Genomic DNA, 24,893 nt, shown 5'->3' with positions numbered 1-24,893 from the left:
TCGTAGTGGATCTCGGCGCATCACTGAGAAATCATCCGGTTTGAAATTTCTCGACGACAGCCGGCTTGTCGCCAGGTATCGTTGCTTATTGCGGGCGCTGTCGCATGCTGTCCCCAGGTTTGCTAGGTTCTCTTAGATGCAATTAGAAGCACATAATATTAAAATTAGTAAAGTCATTTCCAAATACCATAAAATGCTTGTGTTTAACCAATTTACTTACCGTCAGGACATTTGACAGGTAGATTGGAGGCAACAGTTTGACGGTCAGGTAAGCGTGGGAATTTTCGCGATGTTTATGGCCATCAGCCATTACATTTAAAGTGGGCTCCCAACCCAGATATGCAACCCAGAAACCAGATATGCATCTCCCGTACATTTTCAAAGAATGCCCACACACTTTTCACAAAAATCCACTTAACCACTTTTTAATTTTTTTTTTTAATACTGCTATTAGTAAACTGGAAGTCAATCCAGTTTATGCCTTGTTAGAGTGATGTTCGGTTTTTAAGTAACCCATACAAGATGTTATATTTCAAAACTCTCAAGGACTTACCGACTTGTCAGTGATTTCAGCGGAAATTAGGACGCCGGAGAAGCATTGACAGCGTGGGAATTTTCGCGATGTTTCAGAAGACGCCGTAATCTCGACCTGTCGTGGTCATTGTCGTGGTCATTGTCGTGGTCATTGTCGTGGTCATTGTCGTGGTCATTGTCGTGGTCATTGTCGTCGGGAAAAGAAAAGTTCGGCGATCTGCTACGACTTTGACAGTCGCCGGCAGTCGCCAAAAAGATCGCCTAAGTGGGACAGGCCCTTATGTCGGACACTCTGTTTTGCATTATTTGCATCGAAGGCGATAATTTATCACCGTTTACTGGGGATCCATTGCTTCAACTAAATCAATTACCTTATTCACAGGCTATTTTTAAAGCGGAGATTGGCAGGGTCTTTAGCCAGAGGGTGGTGAATCTGCGGGAGTCATTGGCACAGACGGCCGTGGAGGCCATGTCTTTGGGTATTTTTAACGTGGAGATCGACAGGTTCTTGATTGGCAGGGGAGTCAGAGGTTACGGGGAGAAGGCAGGAGAACGGGGTTGAGAGGGAAAGATAGACCCACCATGATTGAATGGCGGAGTAGACTTTGTTTGGTTTAGTTTTAGAGATACAGCGCGGAAACAGGCCCTTCGGCCCACCGAGTCCGTGCCGACCAGCGATCCCCCCATATTAACGCAATCCTACACTAGGGGCAATCTTTACATTTATAGCAAGCCAATTAAATTTACAAACCTGCACGTCTTTGGAGTGTTGGAGAAAGCCGATGATCCGAGAAAACCCACACAGGTCACGGGGAGAACGTACAAACTCCGTACAGGCAAGCACCCGTAGCCAGGATCGAACCTGGGTCTCTGGCGATGTGAGGCAGCAACTCTACCGCTGCGCCACCCCTACGTGTCAAATGGCCGAATTCTGCTCCTATAACTTATGAACTTATCTGCAGTTCCTTGTGTTTCTATTGCCTATTTTCCTGGTGCTTCCTCCTGCAGCTCGAAATGTAGCATCCGTGTCATACCAGCATCCATGTCATACCAGCATCCATGTCATGCCAGCATCCATGTCATGCCAGCATCCGTGTCATGCCAGCATCCATGTCATACCAGCATCCATGTCATGCCAGCATCCATGTCATGCCAGCATCCATGTCATACCAGCATCCATGTCATGCCAGCATCCATGTCATACCAGCATCCATGTCATGCCAGCATCCATGTCATGCTAGCATCCATGTCTTGCCAGCATCCGTGTCATGCCAGCATCCATGTCATGCCAGCATCCATGTCATGCCAGCATCCATGTCATGCCAGCATCCATGTCATGCTAGCATCCATGTCTTGCCAGCATCCGAGGTTAATCCCCGGGATGGCGGGACTGTCACATGAGGAAATATTGGAAAGACTGGGCTTGTATTCACTGGAGTTTAGAATGGTGAGAGGGGATCTTATAGAAACATATAAAATTATAAAAGGACTGGACAGGCTAGATGCAGGAAGAATGTTCCCAACGTTGGGCGAGTCCAGAACCAGGGGCCACAGTCTAAGAATAAAGGGGAGGCCGTTTAAAACTGAGGTGAGAAAAAACTTTTTCACCCAGAGAGTTGTGAATTTGTGGAATTCTCTGCCACAGAGGGCAGTGGAGGCCAACTCACTGGATGAATTTAAAAGAGAGTTAGATAGAGCTCTAGGGGCTAGCGGGATATGGGGAGAAGGCAGGCACGGGTTACTGATTGTGTATGATCACCATGATCACAATGAATTGCAGTCCTGGCTCGAAGGGCCTGGTGGCCTCTTCCTGCACCTATTTTCCATGTTTCTATGTCATGCCAGCATCCATGTGGTGTCAGGGCACTGCCCACTGCTTTGCAACAAACCAGTGCTCAGACATCAAGATCAAAATGACCCAATACCAGAACTAGGTACATTGAGACAGATTGCACGCATGCCCGGTCCAATTTAATCTACTTAGAGAGGTTCATGTGTCCGAGACCTCAGGAGGAACGCACTACAGAAGTCTAAAGAAGGGTCTCGACCCAAAATGTCACCCATTCCTTCTCTCCAGAGAAGCTGCCTGTCCCGCTGTGTCACCCCAGCATTTTATGCCTGTCTTCGGTGTAAACCACCAACTGCAGTTCCATTCTACACAACGGACAGTACAGCACAGGAACAGGCCCTTCGGCCCACAATGTCCGTGCCGAACACGATGCCATGACCAACGTTTATCTGCCTACGCACGATCCCCATCCCTCCATTCCCTGCGTGTCCAAGCGTCTTTTAAACGGCGCTGTTGTGTATCTGCCTGCACCACGTCATTAGCCGAAAGCAAAACTAAAACCCACAACAGTAATTTGCAAAGACATCGTAACATTTCACACAGAGGAATCCTTTGTAGGAAAGCTGCCATGAAGGAACAGCATCTGAAAATATGAAGCGGCCCCTTCACAAGTTTGTGAACCCACAGCTTATTACCAGAATCAACAGGGGATTTTCACCTATTTTCAATTATTCTGGGTTTCAATCTTTTTCGATTATGCACGCCGGCGTTAATGAAGCCGCCAGGATTCGGCGGAGAGAGAGGGAGAGATTGATGGCCGAGGCCTGGTTGCATCCTGATGCTCAACTCTGCCGCAGCACAATACAGAGGCCGTTAACAGCCGTGACGCACTTCCCACTGCCAGAGTGACTATACCTCATTTATATTGTCCTGGTGGGAGCTCAGGCAGTTAGTTCTAGCCCACGGTTTGCACAAAACGTCGTCGCAACGTACCAGGGAATAATGTAAGAAAATAACTGCAGATGCTGGTACAAATCGAAGGTATTTATTCACAAAGTGCTGGAGTAACTCAGCAGGTCGGGCAGCATCTCGGGAGAGAAAGAATGGGTGACGTTTCGGGTCGAGACCCTTCTTCAGACTAGGGAATAAATCAGCCTCCAGGGCAAATTGAGTTTTGTTGCGTTGGGCTGCAAGGCGCAAACTGCAGGCGTCTCGCGGACTGCAGGCGCAAGGAACTGCAAACGCTGCTCACACAAAAAGGAAAAGACGCTAAGTGCTGGAGTCAAGTGTCCACCTGTTCCTAGGCAAAGAAAGCCTTACATTTATTGAAGGCCGCAAAATCGATGGTGGACCTGTACCTTGTTAACTACTATTTGCAGTACCTTAGCGAGCTCTTCAGAATGGATGTCCACTCAGCCAGTGTCAGTTCCATATCAGAACTATCCACAGGGTGGCGAGGGGCAAGTGGGGTGCAATCTCTTGCCCAGAGCAGGGGAATCGAGGGCCACAGGACATAGGTTCAAGGTGAAGGGGAAAAGATTTTAAAGGAATCTGAGGGGTAACTTTTTCACACAAAGGGTGGTGGGTGCATGGAACGAACTACCGGAGGAGGGAGTTGAGGCTGGGATTACTCCCATCGTTTAAGAAACAGTTTGTCGGGCACATGGATAGGACGGGTTTGGAGGGGTATGGACCAAGGAGGGACTAGTGTAGCTGGGACATGTTGGCCGGTGTGGAAAGTTGGGCCAAAGGGCCTGGTTTCTACACCATATGACTCTAAGACTCTATGACAGGTCAAACTGCAATAAGGCTCCTCAACAATATAAGGGAGAAAGAAGCAAAACTAAAGACTTTTTAAACACCGCCACTTTACAGCTGGCACTTATGTGAATGGACTGAGGGGCCAGGAACAAATAAATCAGAGCGGCATCTAAAAATCACACCAGTAACGCTCAATATTATGATCATCTAAAGCTAAGTAATGTGCCTTTCTCGACAGAGGTTGCATTACAAACTTCATGTACTTGTAATTAGAGTATAGATTAGTAATCTCTCCGGAGAGCTTGTAAGGCTAATTTGTAGTCCACACACTTAAAATCCTAACCTTGTGCTGGTTTAATTTCGGAGATTTCCCCAGAGAAGAGAGTGTTGTGGACTTAATTTGGTCATTGTCTGGGGATAAAAGAAGCATTGGCTACTAATGACAGTCATGCCAAGATAGAACGAGAGCCCAAGAATCAAGTCGAGTTGACTTCAGTCATGTTTAGTTTAGTTTAGAGAGATAGTACGGAAACAGGCCCTTCGGCACACCAAGTCCGCGCTGACCTGCGATCCCCACACACTAACACTATCCTACACATACTAGGGACAATTTTACATTTAGAAACATAGAACACAAGGCAGGAGTAGGCCATTCGGCCCTTCTAGCCAAAACCACCATCCAAAGTCAGTACCCCGTTCCTGCTTTCTCCCCATATCCATTGATTCCGTTAGCCTTAAGAGCTAAATCTAACTCTCTCTCGAATACATCCAGTGAATTGGCCTCCACTGCCTTCTGTGGCAGAGAATTCCACAGATTCACAACTCTCTGGGTGAATAAGATTTTCCTCATCTCAGTCCTAAATGGCCAACCCCTTATTTTTAAACTGTGACCCCTGGTTCTGGACTCCCCCAACATCGGGCACATTTTTCCTGCATCTAGCATGTCCAATCCCTGAAGAATTTTATATGTTTCCATAAGATCCCCTCTCATCCTAAATTCCAGTGAATACAAGCCCAGTCGATCCATTCTTTCATCATATGTCAGTCCCGCGCCATCCCGGGAATTAACCTGGTACCAGGCCAATTAACCAGGCCAATTGACCCGAAACGTCACCCATTCCTTCTCTCCCGAGATGCTGCCTGACCTGCTGAGTTACTCCAGCATTTTGTGAATAAAAACCTACCAACCTGTACGTCTTTGGAGTATGGGAGGAAACCGAAGATCTCGGAGGAAAAACCCGCGTGGGTCACGGGGAGAACGTACAAGCTCCTTATAGACAGCACCCGTAGTCGGGATCGAACCTGGGTCTCTGGCGCCGTAAGGCAGCAACTCTACCGACGTGCCACCCAGTAAAGGTTTCTGATACCATTGTGTGCACGAATAAAATATAACCACGATCATTTCTTTGCACCATGTGAGTCATGTAAGTGATAGCAAGGAGCAATTACAGGCACTAAATGAAATGGTGTTTTTTTTTTACACCTTTCATTGTTATTCCTTCCTAACATTACTCAGCTTATAACTGAAAGGCTGTGTCCATGTTGACATGCAGCAAATCATCTCCATTATTCAGACACGACCAACTGCAGATGCTGAAATCTCAAGCAACCCACAAATTGGCTCTGCCAGCAACTTAAGTTTAGAGATACGGCGCGGAAACAGGCCCTTCGGCCCACCGAGTCCCTGCCGACCAGCGGCCCCCGCACACTAACACCACCCTACACACACTGGGGGCGATTTACACTTATACCGAGCCAATTAACCTACAAACCTGCACGTCTTTGGAGTGTGGGAGGAAACCGAAGATCTCAGAGAAAACCCACGCAGGTCACGGGGAGAACGTACAAACTCCGTACAGACAGCGCCCTTAGTCAGGATCGAACCCGGGTCTCTGGCGCTGTGAGGCAGCAGCTCTACCGCTGCGCCACCGTGCCGCCCTACTTGTCCACTTGTGGAGGGAAATGGAATGAAGACCATCTGAACCTGAAGAAGGGGCCCGACCAGAAGCACCATCCGTCCTTTCCCAGATGTTCAGGTTCATGTTGGGAGAACCACGAGGGAAGCAAATTAGCACAGTCCATTACTCCCAGAGTCATAGAGTGACACAGGATGGAAACAGGCCCTTCAGCCCAACTTTCCCACACCGCCAAACATGTTCCAGCAACACTAGTCCCGCCTGCCTGCGTTTGGTCCATATCCCTCCAAACCTGTCCGATCCATGTACCTTTCTAACTGTTTCTTAAACGTTGGGATAGTCCCAGCCTCAACTACCTCCTCTGGCAGCTCGTTCCATACACCCACCACCCTCTGTGTGAAAAAGTCACCCCTCAAATCCCTATTAAATCTTTTCCCCTTCACCTTGAACCTACGTCCTGTGGTCCTCGATTCACCTACCCTGGGCAAGAGACTCTGTGCATCGGCCCGATCGACCAGATGCTATGACATCAGATTGACAATGTCACAACTGACTCAATTAACAGTGGATGGTCGAGAATAAAAAGTGAACTGGAGGCCAGTAATAATGATGCCAGAGTCCTTTAGTGCATCTGCAGTGCTTTCTGCTAACGTGGAGAATGTGGATTTAAATGATCCCCCGTAATACGCAGAAAATTGATATTTGCCTTTATTAACGCTGCAATAATCACCAAGCAGTAATTAGTCCAGCTGTAGACTGCTCTGCGCTGTGAAGCAAAATCTTTTGTCTTGCATGACCTGAAGTGTCAAAAACAATGAAGTTTTTGTTTGAGGGACTGCAAACGGCAGAAATAGCAACGAGGCAAATAAACAGATGAACAGAGGCGGAAAAGACGGCAGATCGTGAACCTTGAGCTAACATGACACAAAACGCTGGAGTGACTCAGTGGGTCAGGCAGCATCTCTGGAGAGAAGGAATGGTTGACGTTTCAGGATCTCTGCAGTCGTACAGGGCCTTGGTGAGACCGCACCTGGAGTATTGTGTACAGTTTTGGTCTCCTAATCTGAGGAAAGACATTCTAGCCTTAGAGGGAGTACAGAGAAGGTTCACCAGATTGATCCCTGGGATGGCAGGACTTTCATATGAAGAAAGACTGGATAGACTAGGCTTATACTCGCTGGAATTTAGAAGACTGAGGGGTGATCTTATAGAAACATATAAAATTCTTAAGGGGTTGGAGAGGTGGGAAGATTGTTCCCGATGTTGGGGAAGTCCAGAACCAGGGGTCACAGCTTAAGGATAAGGGGGAAGTCTTTTAGGACCGAGATGAGAAAACATTTCTTCACACACAGAGTGGTGAGTCTGTGGAATTCTCTGCCACAGAAGGTAGTTGAGGCCAGTTCATTGGCTATATTTAAGAGGGAGTTAGAAGTGGCCCTTGTGGCTAAAGGGATCAGGGGGTATGGAGAGAAGGCAGGTACGGGATACTGAGTTGGATGATCAGCCATGATCATATTGAATGGCGGTGCAGGCTCGAAGGGCCGAATGGCCTACTCCTGCACCTATTTTCTATGTTTCTATGTTTCTATGTTACTCCAGCTTTTTGAGTCTATGTCCGGTTTAAACCAGCACCTGCAGTTCCTTCCTACACAAAGAGATGGGCTTGCTTCCCGGCTGTTATCAGGCAGCTGAACCTCCCACCACAACCAGAAAGCAGTGCTGGACAATCTTTAGTCGAAGGCACTGCTAAGACTTTTTTAACACATGTACATAAAAACATAGAAACATACAAAAATAGGTGCAGGAGGAGGCCATTCGGCTCTTCGAGCCAGCACCGCCATTCAATATGATCATGGCTGATCATCCAAAATCAGTACCCCGTTCCTGCTTTCTCCCCATATCCCTTGATTTTGTTAGCCCTAAGAGCTAAATCTAACTCTCTCTTGAAAACATCCAGTGAATTGGCCTCCACTGCCTTCTGTGGCAGAGAATTCCACAGATTCACAACTCTCTGGGTGGAAAAATTTTTCCTCGTCTCAGTCCTAAATGGCCGATCCCTTATTCTTAAACTGTGATCCCTGGATCTGGAATCCTAGTTCATGCATGTACTGGAACATGGGTAGGACAGGTTGAGAGGGACATGGGCAGGTGGGACTAGCGTAGATGGGATATGTTCGTCGGAGTGGGCGAGTTGGGCCGAAGGGCCCGTTTCCACTCCTTGTGACTCGCTTACTCTATAACATTAAACTGTGAAGTGTTATCATGACTGAGAATTTATCAAACAGTAGTCACTGTCTCGCGTGGAATTCAATTTTTTGGAACATTCGTGGAAGGACATTTTTTTTAGTCATAGTTTTCGTTCAGTTTTAGAGATACTGCTTAGAAACAGGCCCTTTGGCCCACCCTGACCAATGATCACGGTGGCGCAGCGGTAGAGTTGCTGCCTCACAGCGCCAGAGACCCCCGGGTTCGATCCTGACTACGGGCGCCGTCTGTGCGGAGTTTGTACGTTCTCCCCGTGACCGCGTGGGTTTTCTCCACACATGTATTCACGTACAGTATTATCTGATTTATTTAGATAGCACGCAGACAAAAGCTTTGCAATGCATCTGCGCGTGACAATAGTAAATCAATACCAGAATATTTCAGGACAGAAACTGTGAGAAATACATTTCCCGGACCGACAACCTTCTGCAGTCACTGAGGCAACATCTGTCGACTGGAGGTTTAAATCCCAGTTTGCAATTGCATCGCTTCATAACACACACTCAAAGGAGATGCAGATTTTATCCCATTTGCCAGACAGTTCAACTGCCATTCCCTTTCCCGTTCACTTTCTGTGCGAATCTCTTCCATTGGCAGTGAGACCAAACGCAGATTGGAGGAACAGCACCTCGTATTTCACTTGGGCAGCTTACAACCCGGTGTCAAGGATATTGATTTCCCCAACTTCAAGTAACCCTTGCATTCCCTCCCTCTCTCTCTCTCTGTCCCTCCCCCACCCTAGTCGGCCTGCTAGCTTCACTGTTTGCGTCCCTTCATTATCACATCTTCCACAGCCAACAATGGACCATTGTGGGCTCTCCCTTTCCTGGATCTTCAGTGCCTGCTGCAATTTGTCCTGTACCTTTCCATACCTCTGGATTCCCTCTCCCCTGACTCTCAGTCTGAAGAAGGGTCTCAACCCAAATCGTCACCTATTCGTTTTCTCCGGTGATGGTGCCTGACCCGCTGAGTTACTCCGGCATTTTGTGTCGATCTTTAGAGATAACGGTTTGTTTAACATGGCAGCATGCTTAATTTATTTAGAAACCAAGTTTAATTTAGTTTAGAGATACAGCGTGGAAACAGGCCCTTTAGCCCACCGAGTCCGCGCCGCCCAGCGATCCCCGCACACTAACACTATCCTACACACGTTAGGGATGATTTACAATTATACCAATCCAAATAACCGACAAACCTGTACGTCTTTGGAGTGTGGGAGGAAACCGGAGCACCCGGAGAAAACCCACGCAGGTCAGGGGGAGAACGTACAAACTCCGTACAGACAGCACCCAGGGTCAGGATCGAACCCGAGTCCCTGGCACTGTGAGGCGGCAACTCTCAGCCACTGGTCCAGTCTGAATGCAGTCTGATTGTCATGCAGGGGGTACGGGGAGAAGGCAGGAACGGGGTACGGATTGAGAATGATCAGCCATGATCACATTGAATGGCTCGAAGAGTCGAATGGCCTCCTCCTGCACCTATTGTCTGTTGTCTATTGTCTATTGATTGTTTCATTGAATGTGATAAAATCATGTTCTTGCATACCACACACACACACCAAAGACGTACAGGTATGTTAGGTGAATTGGCTTGGTATAAGTGTAAATTGTCCCTATTGTGTTTCGGATAGTGTTAGTGTGCGGGGATCGCTGGTCGGCGCGGGCCGAAGGGGCCTGTTTCCGCACTTCATCTCTAAACTAAATAAACGAAACTCACAGCAAGGCTCTCTCTCCTTGCTCGTTCACAGCAATAGGCAGGACAGCAGGCACACGCTGAAAGATATACAACAATAACAATGGAGGTTAACCACAAATTGACACTTTACGAAATTTGATTTAAGTATTCTGCAATGGAGCCACATCATGTGGAGATAAAAAATGAACCTGTCTCCCATCAGATGTGTGGATAAACTGTAGATCTTATGCAGGGAAGTGCAAGCTATCAGAACAAATATTAGCGCTGCATGTAAAACGGCAAACACGGACAAATAGAAATAGCAACACTTTCACAAGCTGCTCACTCATATTAGAGCAGTCAAACGCTCAATAGGTTTGATCATTCATCCATTTTTTAAAATATTATTCGTTCGGAGAAGGGCTATTTTCCAGTTCCTGCGTTGCTAGTCAGAGGTGCAACTGGTTTAAAGATGGGATTTATTTGTCTTTCGTGGAAAATCGACACAGCAGTGAACCAGGACTAATATACAGCTTGAATCACAGAAACGTAGAAAATAGGTGCAGGAGTAGGCCATTCGGCCCTTCGAGCCAGCACCGCCATTCAATGTGATCATGGCTGTTCATCCACAATCAGTACCCCGTTCCTGCCCTCTCCCCATATCCCTCGATTCCGTTAGCCCTAAGAGCTAGATCTATTCTCTTGAAAACATCCAGTGAATTGGCCTCCACTGTCTTCTGTGGCAGAGAATTCCACAGATCCACAACTCTCTGGTGAAAAAGCTTTTCCTCGTCTCAATCCTAAATGGCCTACCCCTTATTCTTAAACTGTGACCCCCAGTACTAGACTCCTCCAACATCGGGAACATTTTTCCTGCATCTAGTCTGTCCAATCCCTTAAGAATTTCATATGTTTCTATAAGATCGTAGAGTTCTTTTTTGGTGCACAATCCGCAGGCTTTGCCACTTTCATTTCACTGCACATCGTGTATGTGTATGTGACAAATAAACTTGACTTGACTTGACTTGATACTGAGTAGAAACAGGCCCAACTTTCCCATGCCGCCCAACATGTCCCATCTACACTAGTCCCATCTGCTTGCGTTTGGCCCATATCCCTCTAAACCTGTCCTATCCATGTACCATCCATGTACATGGTTAGCACGCAACAAAAACTTTTCACTGCACCTCGGCACAAGTGACAATAAACTAAACTATAAACTAAACTAAACTAATTATCCAAATGTTTCTTAAACATTGCGATAGTCCCTGCCTCAACTACCTGCTCCGGCAGCTTGTTCCCTACACCCACCACCCTTTGGGTGAAAAAGATACCCCTCAGGTTCATATTAAATCTTTTCCCCCTCACCTTAAACCCATGTCCTCTGGTCCTCGATTCGCCTACTCTGGGCAAGAGACTCTGTGCATCCACCCGATCTATTTCTCTCTGAATTTGAACACTTCTACAAGATCACCCCCTCATCCTCCTGCGCTCCAAGGAATAGAGTCCCAGCCTGTTCAACCTCTTCCTATAGCTCAGATCCTCGAGTCCTGGCAACGTCCTTGCAAATCTTCTCTGCACTCTTTCCATCTTGATAACATCTTTCCGATAACATGGTGGCCAAAACTGAACACAATACTCAAAATGCGGCCTCACCAACGTCTCATACAACTGCAACATGCCAACTTCTATACTCAATACTCTGACTGATGAAGGCCAATGTACCAGCTTGGTTGCTGGGCCTGTTGCCCAGGCCCATTTCTGTGCTGTATGACTAGGGGTTGCCAACTATCTCACTCCCAAATACGGGACAAGGTGACGTCACCGCCCCGTGCCCCATGTGACCTCACCCAGCCAGCGGCCACGTGCTCCCGCTCCACCAATGGCGGCCGCCCAGGCCGGGTGGCAGGTTGCTACACAACCTCCGTTAGGCGGCGCCCGGGCCTCCGGACCTAGACCGTCCGGAACTAAAATGTCGGAAACTTAGAGTGTCGGTACCTAAACTGTCGGGACCTGCAGCGTCGGGGCCTACAGCGTCGGGGCCTACAGTGTCGGGGCCTACAGGGTCGGGGCCTACAGCGTCGGGGCATACAGCGTCGGGGCCTACAGCGTCGGGGCCTACAGCGTCGGGGCCTACAGCGTCGGGGCCTACAGTGTCGGGGCCTACAACATCCGGGCCTACAGCGTCCGGGCCTACAGCGTCCGGGCCTACAGCGTCCGGGCCTACAATTTCCAGGCCTACAGCGTCCGGGCATACAGCGCCCGGGCCTATTATGGGACAAGGGCGGTTCCTTACGGGACAAACCAATTTAGCCCAAAACACGGGATGTCCCGGCTAATATGAGACAGTTGGCAACTCTATGTATGACTCAATGAATATATGGCCATAAATAAACAGGTTTAGACTTTAAGCTTTGCTTTGGACTTTAGAGATACAGCGCGGAAATAGGCCCTTCGTTCCACCGAGTCCGCGCTGACCAGCGATCCCCCTGTAAACTCGCACTATCCTACACACTGAGGGACAATTTCCCATTTACAGAAGACAATTAACCTGTACTTCTTTGGAGTGGGCTGAAGGGCCTGTTTCCGGAGCACCTGGAGAAAACCCAGGTGGTCACAGGGAGAACGTACAAACTCCGAACGGACGGCACCTGTGGTCAGGATGGAACCCGGGTCTCTGGCGCCGTGAGGCAGCGACTCTACCGCTGCGCCACCGTGCCGCACCAGGTTATTCCCAGTTTCCCGTTGCTTTACAGCTCCTCCAACAAGAAATGCAAATGTTCCGTCCAGGATCATGCATCACTTTCCACAGATGCTGCCTGACCCGCTGAGTTACTCCTGCATCACTTTCCACAGATGCTGCCTGACCCGCTGAGTTACTCCTGCATCCAGCATTACTCCAGCATCTACAGTTCCTTGTGATCCTAATGAATACATTCATTGTTCATGGTAAATGGTTTCCCGACGGCGAATGCAGAACTCTCTTTAGCTTTCAACCGCCTTGCTTTTCTCTTTGCAAGTTGCATAATTAAAATGATCCCTCTGGTTAGCTTGCTCTGAAATCACATTTCACCAACACCGTACCATCACTCGAATTTAAAGCGACTGTTATCCGGCTTCGCAGCGTTCAATAGACAACAGACAATAGGTGCAGGAGGAGGCCATTCAGCCCTTCGAGCCAGCACCGCCATTCAATGTGATCATGGCTGATCATTCTCAATCAGTACCCCGTTCCTGCCTTCTCCCCATACCCCCTGACTCCGCTACCCTTAAGAGCTCTATCTAGCTCTCTCTCTTGAATGCATTCAGAGAATTGGCCTCCACTGCCTTCTGAGGCAGAGAATTCCACAGATTCACAACTCTCGATACCAAGCAGCCTGTTGTTTCACAGGTAATTACACTTTTCCAGTGGGAAGCTGGTGGAAAAATATTTAGCAGGCATATCTGAGGGATGTGTTAAAATACAAGCTCATCACAACTAGCACAGTGGCACTTTGCTTTTCCATTGTGAAGTCAGACTCTTGTGATGTTGCTCAGACCAAGGGCAGAAACATCTTCCCATTATTTGTCGACATTTTGCATTGTGGTATGCTGAAGCAAAATTTCTCAATGTCTTCACCAACAAAACCACACGTCAAAACGTTCCTCCAGAAACAAGGGATATTCAGGGATCTACTGCCTCACAGCGCCAGAGACCCCGGTTCGATCCTGACCATGGGTGATAGACACAGAATGCTGGAGTAACTCAGCGGGTCAGGCAGCATCTCTGGAGAAAGGGAATGTGTGACGTTTCGGGCCGAGACCCTTCTTCAGACTTTCTCAGTCTTTCTGAAGAGCAAACGTCACCCATTCCTTCTCTCCAGAGATGCTGCCTGTCCCGCTGAGTTACTCCAGCACTTTGAGTCTATCTTCGGTTTAAACCAGCATCTGCAGTTCCTTCCTGCACATCAGGTTCTGCACAACGCTAACCTCAGCAACTATGATCTTCTAGGTGCCGGGTCCTTGGTATCACTAAGGACGTTGAATTTTGCACTATGACAGTTACTTTGCACAATGCTTATTAACTTACTGTACATTGATCGTTATATATTATCCAAGTGTTATTGCATTTATAGGTCTGCTAAGTCACAGCAAAACTTTCGCTGGTCCATTTTTGCCACCTTTAACAATTAAACACTCCTGAATCTCCAACAGATTCTATACTGTGGGCTGTAAGCATCACCTATGGAAATGTTTGGTGGGTGAGCTGGTGAGCTTGGCTCACTGCCAGCATCAAAGGAGGGAATTCGGCAAATGCTCCAATCCCCCAAAAAATAATTGCCAAGTCCTTTCTCCTGTGAAGTTTGTAAATGGATGTTGGAGAACATCCACTGCCCGACACTCAACGATTACCTTCATCAGTCGACTGAGTGAAAGGTACAGCAGGGAAACAGGCCCTTCGGCCCACCGTGCCCACGCCATGAGTGAACGGCGGAGTGGATGGGCAGCGTGGCTCAATTCCGCTACCATCACCTACGGACCTATGAACACACCAATCATCAATCGCCCACTCACACTGGTTCCATGGTACCCTCTCTTCTCCTCCACTCCCGACACAGTGGGGAGATTTACAGAGAGCAGATCGCCGACACCATGTGCACGTCTTGTGGGAATGTGGGAGGAAACTGGAGCACCTGGTAGGAAACCCACACGGTCACAGGAAGAACAGACAAGCTCCATGCACACAGCACCCGAGGTCAGGTTAGAAGCCGGGTTTCTGGCACCTTGAGGCAGCAACTCTACCAGCTATGAGGGAGAAGGCTTTGTCTATCCTATCACCAAGAGGTCAACTCATGTGCGTCATATAACTAAAAAACTCCCAAATCTTGCGCAGTCTTTGAAATCAGAAGATCATAAGTGATAGGAGCAGAATTAGGCCATTCGGCCCATCAAGTCTACTCCACCATTCAATCATGGCTGATCTATCTCTCTCTCCTCACCCCATTCCCCTGCCTTCTCCCCATAACCTCTGACACCTGTACTGCAAACTAATTTGGTATTCCTCCATTTATCAAATAATACTAAATGAGATCATTGTACAACTATTATCCTATTCCTTTCCTTGTTTAGTTTTAGTGTAGTTTAGAGATACAGAGGGGAAACAGGCCCTTCGGCCCACTGAGTCCATACTGGCCAGCGATCCCCGCACACTTACACTATCCTACACACACTCGGGACAATTTACACTTGTACCAAGTCAATTAACCTACAAACCTATAAGTCTTTGGAGTGTGGGAGGAAACCGGAGATCTCGGAGAAAACCCACGCAGGTCACGGGGAGAACGTACAAACTCCGTACAGGCCGAAGGTATTTATTCACAAAATGCTGGAGTAACTCAGCAGGTCAGGCAGCATCTCAGGAGAGAAGGAATGGGTGACGTTTCGGGTCGAGACCCTTCTTCAGACCCGAAACGTCACCCATTCCTTCTCTCCTGAGATGCTGCCTGACCTGCTGAGTTACTCCAGTATTTTGTGAATAAATACCTTCGATTTGTACCAGCATCTGCAGTTATTGTCTTATAACTCCGTACAGGCAGCTCCCGTAGTCGGGTTCGAACCAGGGTCTCTGGCGCTGTGAGGCAGCGACTCTACCGCTGCACCACCCAGTGCCGCCCAGTCTGATTTGTGTCCTCCCATTGACTACTTGGACGTTGGTCTCTTGCCCTTCTTGGTATTGGCTGGTGGGGTTAATTTCTCCATGAAAATACTGAAGTCGGAAATTGCTACATGGTGACACATGCAGCTCAAGTCAAGTCAAGTCAAGTCAAGTTTATTTGTCACATACACATACACGATGTGCAGTGAAATGAAAGTGGCAATGCCTGCGGATTGTGCACAAAAAAGAATTACAGTTACAGCATATAAATAAAGTTAATAAGTTACTATAGTGTAGACAAAAATGTAGTCTCTGGAGTTATAAAAGTTGACAGTCCTGATGGCCTGTGGGAAGAAACTCCGTCTCATCCTCTCCGTTTTCACAGCGTGACAGCGGAGGCGTTTGCCTGACCGTGGCATCTGGAACCGTCCGTTACTGGGGTGGTAGGGGTCCCTCATGATCTTGCTTGCTCTGGATCTGCACCTCCTGATGTATAGGTCCTGCAGGGGGGCGAGTGTAGTTCCCATGGTGCGTTCTGCCGAACGCACTACTCTCTGTGGGGCCATCCTGTCCTGGGCAGAGCTGCTCCCAAACCAGACTGTAATGTTGCCGGACAGGATGCTCTCTACAGCCCCAGAGTAGAAGCAATGAAGGATCCTCTCGATGGTGTCTTGTTACAGCTGGCTCTCTCAATGATTGTGTGCGCTGCTGCATATTGTGCTATCTAGACAGATACGTTTACAGCTAAGCACATCTGTGCAAACACCCACATACACCACTGAATGTTCTCTTGTCTTATTTAATGCTGGTCGCTGCATTCCTGTGTATTCATCGATACGCCAGGCATTTATATTGGGAATAAATAAATAAAGTTGACCACGAATGTTAGTCTGGGTACTTTGTCACGCTACTTTCATGAGGATCAATGCGGCATTATAACGAGGTATAATAGAATTAGCACAGGTACTTGGATAGGTTCGCAAGTGATCGTAGCGGAATTAGGCCATTCGGCCCATCAATCTACTCCGCCGTTCAATCGTGGCTGATCGATCTCTCCCTCTCAACCCCATTCTCCCGCCTTCTCCCCGTATCCCCTGACACCGGTACTAATCAAGAATCTATCCATCTCTGCCTTAAAAATATCCACTGACTTGGCCTCCACAGCCTTCTGTGGCAAAGAATTCCACAGATTCACCAGCTCACAATCTCACAGGAAAGCAGCGGGTCAGGACGGCACACTCTGCTCACAGTACAGGGGCGAAACATCGCTCATTACACGACATCGTTAGAGTTCACGAATCAGCCAAGAAACAGCGGAGCCCACGCGGGTCACGGGGAGAATCGGAGAGTTGGATGATCAGCCATGGTCATATTGAATGGCGGTGCAGGCTCGAAGGGCTGAATGGCCTACTCCTGCACCTATTTTCTATGTTTCTATGAGAACGTACAAACTGTACAGACAAACGCCCGTAGTGGAGATCGAAACCGACTCTCCATCGCTGCATTCGCTGTAAGGCAGCAACTCTACCGCTGAGCTACCGTGACCACCGTTACAAAGCAAAAAGACACAGAGTGCTGGAGTAACTCAGCATTTCACACCACGTCTCTGGAGGACATGAAGATTCAGAAGAAGGGTCCCGACCCAAAACGTCACCTAACCATGTTCTCCAGAGTTGCTGCCTGTCCCGTTGAGTTACTCCAGCACTTGGTCTCCATCTTTGTTATAAAACCAGCATCTGCAGTTCCTTTTTATTTACAGATTTATTGCAGTATTAAGTTCTTTTTAACTGTTGCTGAGAGTTTGGGGTGGGAAAGGGAAAGAAAACAGTGCTTCTGCCGGCACACCTGCAGTTGAAAAACACGCGCTGTGTGGTTTCCAAAATAACAGCTTCAGCATGAACAGCCTGTGCTTGTGTTAATAACATGGTAGAGTACAAGTGAAGAGACCATCAGTCCACCCACCAACCAGCCCCAGCCTACAATTTAATCGTGGTCTACCACTGCCTTCCTGAACTAAACATAGACAGAAAAATGCTGGAGTAACTCAATAGACAATAGACAATAGACAATAGGTGCAGGAGTTGGCCATTCAGCCCTTCGAGCCAGCACCGCCATTCAATGCGATCATGGCTGATCATTCTCAATCAGTACCCCGTTCCTGCCTTCTCCCCATACCCCCTCACTCCGCTATCCCTAAGAGCTCTATCCAGCTCTCTCTTGAAAGCATCCAACGAACTGGCCTCCACTGCCTTCTGAGGCAGAGAATTCCACACCTTCACCACTCTCTGACTGAAAAAGCTCTTCCTCATCTCCGTTCTAAATGGCCTACCCCTTATTCTTAAACTGTGGCCCCTTGTTCTGGACTCCCCATAACATTGGGAACATGTTTCCTGCCTCTAATGTGTCCAATCCCCTAATTATCTTATATGTTTCAATAAGATCCCCCCTCATCCTTCTATATTCCAGTGTATACAAGCCTAATTGCTCCAGCCTTTCAACATACGACAGTCCCACTCAGCGGGACAGGCAGCATCTCTGGAGAAGTGGAAAGGGCGATGTTTCGGGTCGAGACCCTTCTTCAGCAGTTCTTTCCGACACATTTCGTGAAGAAGAGTCTCGACCCGTTCCTTCCCTCCAGAGATGCTGCCTGAGTTACTCCAGCTTATTTTCAGTTTAAATCAGCATCTGCAGTTCCTTCCTGCACGTCTCCTTAACCCGGCAGTATGAACAATAAATTCTCCATGTTTACGTAACTACTAAACCCTCCCCCTCTCCCTCCTCCCCCCCCCCCCCCCCCCCCCATATGCCTCCTCCACCCATTGATTCCCCCCCCTCCCTCCCACTGTACCACACCTGGTCTCGCACCTATCTCACCCCTCTCCCTCCCTCCACATTCCGACCTCCGGCTTCACAATTGGCAACCCTTCAATTCTTTTGTCTCATAACTTCTGTCTTTGCATCTCTGTCCGTTGTCCAGCAATCTGTCGACAAACACCCTCACTTGTCTGGCGCTGTCCGATTCACCTCTACCCCATTATGGACATTGGAACTGATGCGCTACGATGCTGAGAACTATATTCTGCACTCTGTATCTTCCCCTTTGCTCTACCTATTGCACCTGAGGTTGACTTGATTGTATTTATGTGTACAGATGCCCCGCGACTTACAATGCTTCGACTTACGACGGTGCAAAAGCCAGACACATTCCGCGCGGTGGAGCTGCTGCCTTACAGCGAATGCAGCGCCGGAGACCCGGGTTCGATCCTGACCACGGGTGCCGTCTGTACGGATTTTGTACCTTCTGCCCAAGACCTGCGTGGGTTTTCTCCGGGATCTTCGGTTTCCTCCCACACTCCAAAAGACGTACAGGTGTGTAGGTTAGTTGGCTTGGAGTAAATGTAAAAATTGTCCCTTAGTGGGGATAGGACAGTGTTAATGTGCGGGGATCGCTGGTCGGCGCGGACATGGTGGGCCGAAAGGGCCTGTTTCCGCCCTGTATCTCCAAACTAAACTAAACATTCAGCAGAAACCGTAGTTCCCCACTGTTGGCCGGGACAGTGTAGGCTAACGGAGTGTGTTCGCCTCGCGGAGATTGCGTAGCAACCCGCCTCCCGGCCCGGGCGGCCGCCATTTGTGGAGCGGGAGCACGTGGCCGCTGGCTGGGTGAGGTCACGTGGGGCGCGGGGCGGTGACGTCACTTTGTCCCGTATTTGGGAGTGAGGAAGTTGGCAACCCTGGTGTCAGCACTGACAACAAATTTCAATTTTCTTCTTGCAATTTGTCACGTTAGACTGACAAATGCATATCTGGGGAAAACCAGCGGATCGCACAGGTTAAGGACTTCCAAATGAATCGCCTTGTCACATGCAGACATAATGTGCACTAGACGTTAATATGACAACCTCCTGACCCCAATTAGCCCCAGCGGGACATGTTAGTTCCACACTAACAATGTGCAAGATACGTCTTCTGGATGCACTGGGACGCATCCTCAGTGATGTGACCCATCATATCATCATATATATACAGCCGGAAACAGGCCTTTTCGGCCCTCCAAGTCCGTGCCGCCCAGCGATCCCCGTACATTAACACTATCCTACACCCACTAGGGACAATTTTTACATTTACCCAGCCAATTAACCTACATACCTGTACGTCTTTGGAGTGTGGGAGGAAACCGAAGATCTCGGAGAAAACCCACGCAGGTCACGGGGAGAACGTACAAACTCCTTACAGTGCAGCACCCGTAGTCAGGATCGAACCTGAGGCTCCGGCGCTGCATTCGCTGTAAAGCAGCAACTCTGCCGCTGCGCTACCGTGCCGCCCTGGAGTCATCACGGAGAATAATTCTCTTCTTTGTCGTTTAGAGATACAGCGCGGAAGCACAGGCCCTTCGACCCACCGAGTCCGTGCAGCCCAGCGACCCTCACACACACACTGACACTATCCTGCACACACTAATCATAATCACACTTTATTAGCCAAGTTTGTTTTGCAACATACGAGGAATTTCATTTGCCATGCAGTCATAACAACAAAAAGCAACAGGACGCACGGAATGCATTTTAACACGAACATCCACCACAGTGACTCCTCCACACTCCTCACAGTGATGGAAGGCGAAGAAAAGTTCAATCTCTTCCCTTGGGACAATTTACATTTTTACCGAAGCCAATTAGCCGACAAACCTGCACGTCCTTGGAGTGTGGGAGGAAACCGGAGCACCCGGAGAAAACCCACGCAGGCCACGGGGAGAACGTACAAACTTGGTCAGGAGGGAACCCGGGACTCTGGCGCTGTGAGGCAGCATCTTTACCGCTGCGCCACCGTGCGTAAATAACAGACTGGTCTGAATTGTTTGTTCTGGAACTGCAGGGCTTGTGGGGAGACCTGACAGAAGTGCATGCAATTGTCAGAGGCAGAGGTTGGGTAGACAGTCATGGAAATATCAAATACTAGTGGGCACAGCTCTAAGGTGAGAGGGGCAAAGTTTAAAAGAGATGATCTTTTACTTTTGCACACAGAGGGTGCCAAGTGCCAGGAGTGGTGGCCGGACATGGTGACGGGGGTGGCGGTCATGGGGAGAACGTACAAACTCCGCACAGACACCACCCACAGTCAGGATCGAACACGGGTCTCTGGCGCTGTGAGACAACAACTCTACCGTTGTGCCACCGTGACCTGCGTGGGTTTCCTCCGAGATCTTCGGTTTCCTCCCACACTCCAAAGACGCGCAGGTTTGTAGGTTCACTGGCTTGGTGTAAATGTAAAAATTGTCCCTGGTGTGTGTGTGTGGGATAGCGTTAGTGTGCGGGGATCGCTGATCGGCGCGGACTCGGTGGGCTGAAAGGCCCGATTCTCTCAATTGTGTCTCTCAACTAAAAGCAAACGGCACACGCATCCACAATTCAGATGAATGATTTACCCTCAGCAAGTTTATTTAGTCTCGTGTGTTAACCTACACTTCATTTGGTTAATTGTATCATTAGCTTTTTCTTTATTAAAAAATATTACTGAAATGCTCAACACAGAATCAAAAAGCTTCACAAATCACAGGCCTGTTCAGAATTCCTATATAATTATGACTCTGAAGAGGGAAAGTATATGGGAGCATGTTGATGTGAATTATCCTGTCAGTTACAACAAAATTATTGTGTCAAGATAACAAGTTTTAAATGATTAAATCCTCGATGTTAATTCACCATATGGCATTAGTGGCGAGATGCAGAGTGCTAATAATTTCAATAAAAATATTCTCATCAAACACACCACGACCACGTGGCTGACAACCGGTTATAATCAGTTTAGTTTAGAGATACAGCGCGGAAACAGGCCCTTCGGCCCACCGTGTCCGCGCCGACCAGTGATCCCCGCACACTAACACACCAGGGACAATTTTTACATTTACCAAGCCACTTAACCTACAAACCTGTACGCCTTTGGAGTGTGGGACGAAACCGAAGATCTCGAAGATAACCCACGCAGGTCACGGGGGGAACATACAAACTCCGTACAGACAGCGCCCGCAGTCAGGATCGAACCCGGGTCTCCGGCGCTGCATTCGCTGTAAGGCAGCAACTCTACCGCTGCGCCACCGTGCCGCCCTATTCTTGTTTCTCATTGCTGTTTATGCATATTATTGACACCACGATTATTTTCTCTTATATACTTAAGGTTACTGATCCTAAAGTCCATTTTAGGCCATCAACAATTGAAAGCTGTGAAATCTAACGCGATGGCTATGGAGGCAGGTAACAGACACAAAGGTTATTGGGTCAAGTGTCTATAAGGCATGGAGTCATAGAGTCATGGAAACAGGCCCTTCGGCCCAACTTGCCCACAACGGCCAACATGTCCCGTCTACATTAGTCCCACCTGCCCGCGTTTGGCCCAGATCCCTCTAAACCTGCCCAATCCATGCACCTGCTTAATTGCTTCTTAAACGTTGCGGTAGGCCCTGCCTCAACAACCTCCTCCGGCAGCTCGTTCCATGCACCCACCACCCTTTTGTGCGGAAAAAGTCACCCCTCAGATTTCTATGAAATCTTCACCTTAAACCTATGCCCACTGGTTCTCGACTCCCCAACTCTGGGCAAGAGACTACTTTAATTCTGAGGCTATGACGTCCTTTAAATTCTGAGGCTGTGACCTCTGGTCCTCGACTCTCCCCCTAGTGGAACCGTCCTCTCCACATCCACTCTGTCCAGGCCTTTCATTCTGCGGACGATGAAGAAACAGGGGGTTTTAAGACCTTCCTGGTGGTGGTGGAAGTGTAGAGCGACTGAACGCCCATAGTGAAGATGAGGGAGTTGGGGTCTGGAAAACGGAAGTCATCGAAGAGGGAGAGACCCTGCCTGTCCGGCTGAGTTACTCCAGCATTCTGTGTCTAACTATAGTTAAGCAATTTTTTTTAATATGTAGAAAACATTGGGCAACGTTGACATCATGAACCAGAGTTGAAACAAATAGATAAATCCACTCAGTTTTGACCACTCTGCTGTAAATATTTTAATTGATTTTACATGCAAAATTAATGGGTAATCATCTTCTGTAATAGCCTTCTCTTGTTGATAAATTGCTCTGTTTTTTCTTGGGAGAGATTGCAGGCATTTGCTTGCTCGTGAAGTTAATTGCTTATTGAGCAAACTAAACCTTGCCGTGTAACAGCCCGTTTGTTGTGAGTCAGCCCAGTTGCAGTTTAGTTTATTGTCACGTGTACCAAGGTACAGTGAAAAGCTTTTGTTGCGTGCTGACCAGTCAGCGGAAAGACAATAACACGATTACAATCGAGCCGTCCACAGTGTACAGATGTGCCAGAGCAGAGATTTAAGAGCGCGTAGCGATTGTAATACGTGATTGTGGATCTGTTTCTGTGGCTAGCACGCAAATAGTCGCCCGGGTTGGGGGCCATCTTGGGAAACAAGCAGTCTCGACCCGAAACGTCACCCCTCCTACTCTCCAGAGATTCTGCCTGTCCTGCTGAGTTACTCCGGCATTTTGTGTCTATCTTGGAAACAATCATATGCCCCACCACCCATTGCAGGACATGGAGGCAGATATTCAACATGGAGCTTAGGGACAGGACTTAAGGAACATCCAATAAATCGGAAAAGGTTTAGCAAAAGAGAGGAAATCTCCTTGTTCTGGGCAGGTTTTGGATGTGGAGAGGTTTCCACCAGTGGGAGAGTCTAGGACCAGAGGGCACAGCCTCAGAATTAAAGAACGTTCCTTTAGGAAGGAGATGAGGAGGAATTTCTTTAGTGGGATGGCGGTGAATCTGTGGAATTCATTGCCACAGAAAGCTGTGGAGGCCTTCATTGGGTATTTTTAAGGCAGAGATAGATAGATTTTTGATTAGTACGGGTGTCAGGGGTTATGGGGAGGAGGCAGGAGAATGGGGTTAGGAGGGAGAGATAGATCAGCCATGATTGATTGGCAGAGTAGACTTGATGGGCCGAATAGCCTAATTCTGCTCCTATCACACGAAGCTAAGGTTCCAATGGCACAAGGAATAGACTTGAAGGAGACGGAAGTAACTGCAGATGCTGGAATCACAATGATGCAATGACACTTTATTGTCAGACTAGACCAAGTGGACCCGTGGGGCCCAAACCTCTCCTGCATTGGTGCAGCACCCTGTCCTCCCCCACCTCCCACTCCCCTCAACCCCCCCCCTCCCTTCTCTCCCCTACGCCCCTCCCTCCCTCCTCCCCTTCCCTCCTCTCCTTTTCAACTTTAAAATGTGAATAACTTTAGAGAATATGGTGCCAGCACTGCCCTCGCAGCCGCGGCTTACCTGCAGTCCATTGCCTTTTGTGTTTTTTGTTGTTTTTGTCTGAATTGTAGTTTTAATATGGTGTAGTGTTTGTATGTTATGTGGGGGGGGGGGGGGGGGGGGGTGGGAGGGAACGGGAACTGTAAAATTCTCTCTCCCGAACAGAGACGCGACCTTTGTCTCCGTTCCCGTTGCGGCCTACCACCGGCCATGCACCTGGCACCACCTGGGCTCGGAAGCCCACAGGCCCCTGGATGGGGGCCGACATCGGAAGCTCCGGCAGCGGCAGCGTCTTCGCCCGCCCAGAATCGTGGGGCTTGGGTCGGCCCGCCGCGGACCTTTCACCGTCCGGCACGGCCTGGAACAGGCCGCGGGATTTACTCCGCCCAGCAGGGGCTTCAATGTCGGGAGCCCCAACCGCCCTGACGTGGCAAGTTCAACAGCCTGACCGCGGGAGAAGACGACAGGGGAAGAGAAAAAGACATTCTGGCCTTCCATCACAGTGAGGAGGTGACTGGAGGAGACTCACTGTGATGGATGTTTTGTTTGGTGTTAGTTTGTGATTGTACGTGTTATTGCATTTTTATTGATTATTCTTATTGGTCTTATTGTTGAACTGCGGGTAATAGACAATAGACAATAGACAATAGGTGCAGGAGTAGGCCATTCAGCCCTTCGAGCCAGCACCGCCATTCAATGTGATCATGGCTGATCACTCTCAATCAGTACCCCGTTCCTGCCTTCTCCCCATACCCCCTCACTCCGCTATCCTTAAGAGCTCTATCCAGCTCTCTCTTGAAAGCATCCAACGAACTGGCCTCCACTGCCTTCTGAGGCAGAGAATTCCACATCTTCACCACTCTCTGACTGAAAAAGTTCTTCCTCATCTCCGTTCTAAATGGCCTACCCCTTATTCTTAAACTGTGGCCCCTTGTTCTGGACTCCCCCAACATTGGGAACATGTTTCCTGCCTCTAATGTGTCCAATCCCCTAATTATCTTATATGTTTCAATAAGATCCCCCCTCATCCTTCTAAATTCCAGT

At 48.6% G+C, this 24,893-nt stretch overlaps 1 protein-coding gene across 5 annotated transcripts in view; it reads right to left on the bottom strand.

The window, feature by feature from the left end:
• Window positions 1–24,893, bottom strand: part of pitpnm3 (PITPNM family member 3) — a 248,235-nt gene that overhangs the window by 177,257 nt on the left and 46,085 nt on the right. Inside the window, exon 2 of one of the 5 annotated variants that reach the window (XM_078422748.1) lies at window positions 9,982–10,037. The exons of the other annotated variants lie outside the window; for them this stretch is intronic. The gene's annotated coding sequence lies outside the window, so the exon portion shown is untranslated. The remainder of the gene's footprint in view (window positions 1–9,981; window positions 10,038–24,893) is intronic. 5 annotated transcript variants of the gene reach the window in all.

This window comes from Rhinoraja longicauda, chromosome 26 (assembly GCF_053455715.1).
Source record: "Rhinoraja longicauda isolate Sanriku21f chromosome 26, sRhiLon1.1, whole genome shotgun sequence".
Classification (NCBI taxonomy): domain Eukaryota; kingdom Metazoa; phylum Chordata; class Chondrichthyes; order Rajiformes; family Arhynchobatidae; genus Rhinoraja; species Rhinoraja longicauda.
This window is presented reverse-complemented; position numbering and strand designations above follow the sequence as displayed.